The sequence below is a fragment of the Onychomys torridus genome, chromosome 9, assembly GCF_903995425.1.
Source record: "Onychomys torridus chromosome 9, mOncTor1.1, whole genome shotgun sequence".
NCBI lineage: Eukaryota > Metazoa > Chordata > Mammalia > Rodentia > Cricetidae > Onychomys > Onychomys torridus.
Genome location: NC_050451.1, coordinates 11,007,320 through 11,009,625, shown reverse-complemented (window position 1 = coordinate 11,009,625; position 2,306 = coordinate 11,007,320).

Sequence of the window (2,306 nt, the reverse complement as noted above, 5' to 3'; positions counted from 1 at the left end):
CTTTTGTTTTCTAAGAAGAGACAGAAAGGGAATGAATTCAGATGGGAGACAGTGTAGGGAGGAACCAGGAGGAGTAGAGGGATGGAAACTGTAATCAGGATATATTGTAAGAGAGAATCTATTTTTATTTTTATTTTTTTAATAAAAGGGGGGAAATACATGTACATTTTTTTAAAAAAGGAAATGCCAGTTTACTCTCTGAAATTCTGGGTTTTAACCACACTGCTCTTTCTGCTCCAAGCTCAGTCCCCTGGCTGGGTTTGCAAAGTGTTCGGAAGCTCTGTGCATGCTTTTTCGAGAGACGACGCTTTAATGTCAGGGTCACTTGCGTTCACCAGAGTGCTTCTGCCCACTCCCTTTTCTGGGCACTCACTGAGTTGGTTGAAGTCATCTTGGGGGATCTGTATCTTACTGAGGAGAGTGTAAAGGCAGAAGAAGGAAAGAATGCAGAAGGAGCCAGCAGCCCCTGGATGACAGGTCTCCCCAGGAGACTCTGCCCCAGCTGGAGCCAGCCAAGCCTAGCCTTTCTGCTGACAGATGTCTCTGGCTGCTGCCACAGCCATGTGGCTTGTGACATATGTTGAAAAGACCTGTAAGGTAATTCTGTGGCCTTGTCTTCCTAACTCTCCAGGGAAGCTAACTTTCCTGGAGATAGAATTAATTTATGCCATTCCTTTCTACAGGCTCTCTGTCACTGAAATAATAATGTGCACAATTTCTGTGTGACCTATAAAGCCAGGTTTCTTATCTGTAAAATGAGAGATCTGTACCTAACAGTGAGAGTTGTTGTGAAAATCAAGTAATGTACTAAAGAAGGTTAAGGATCCCTTACCTGAAGTTTTAGGAACCAGGGTGTTTCAGATCTCTGTAAGCTTTGGGATATGTGCCTACATGTGTAAGATATACTCAAGTCTAGACAAGTGTCTTATAAACAATACCTGCGTCTAAACACAAAGCCTCTTTTAATTTATGCAAGCCCTCCTACTCAAGGCTGACAGAAAATTTATATAATGATTAAAAATTAATTCAATAACTAGAGGTTTCATGGTATAGAATTTTCCATGTTGGCACTCAAAATATTTATAATTTTGGCACAGTCTGGATGTTTGCATTATAACATGCATGGTGAGTAAGGGTGCTAAAGAATTGCAGTTTTTGTTTCTTTGCTACTTTATGGTTTGGTACTTATCTGCCATAGGCTTATCTCCTGGTACTCTCATTTCTCATTTAAGTATCCAAATTACTGACAGTCTCCAAATACTTTTTAATGCTCAAGGTGAGACTGAATATCTCAGCACATTAAGTCTCTCTTAAAACTGATGCTCTGCTTTTCTCCTTGGAGAAGAAGATCTCATATTGTAGCAATAAAGTAAACCCTCCCTCATATTCCTGTTTCCTCCTCCTCCTCCTCCTCCTCCTCCTCCTCCTCCTCCTCCTCCTCCTCCTCCTCCTCCTCCTGCTTCTCCATTACTGCTCCCTCCCCTCCTCATTCCAGTAAACCACTGCCTCTATACAATATCATTACTACATGGTCATTTTGTCATTAATGACAATGTCAAGAATAGCTTTCATTTCTGAGGTGCTTATTATATACTATAAACTGCATTTCATTTTTTATTTTAAAAAATTGTATTCATTTTACATACCAACCACAGATCTCCCTCTCATCCCTCCTCTCACTCCCCCCAACCCTGCCTTCCCCCTGACCCACCCTCTCCTCCAAAATGGTAAGTCATTCCATGGGGGCACACCTAAGCCTGGTACATTCAGTTGAGGCAAGAGCAAGCCCCATCCCACTGTATCAAGGGTGAGCATGGTATCTGACTATGGGTAATGGGATCCAGAAAGCCAGATCATGCATCAGGGATAGATCCTGATCACACTGCTGGTGGCCTCTCAAATAAGCCCAGCTACACAACTTTCTCCCATATACAGAGGGTCTAGGATAGTTCCATGCAGGTTCCACATCTGTTGGTCTAAAGTTCCTGAATTCCAATGAGCTTAATTCAGTTGTCTCTGTAGATTTTCCCATCATGATCTTGACTTCCCTTGATCATATAATCCCTCTTCCTTCTCTTTAACTGGACTCCCAGAGCTAAGCCTGGTGTTTGGTTGTGGATCTCTGAATCTGCTTCCATCAGTTATTGGATGAAGGCTCTATGATAACAGAGTATTCACTAATCTGATTACTAGGGTAGGCCAATTCAGGCACCCTCTCCACTATTGCTAGTAGTCTAATCTGTGGTTGTCTTTATGGATTCCCGGGAATTTCCCTAGCTCCAGATTTTTTTTTGTTACTCCACAGT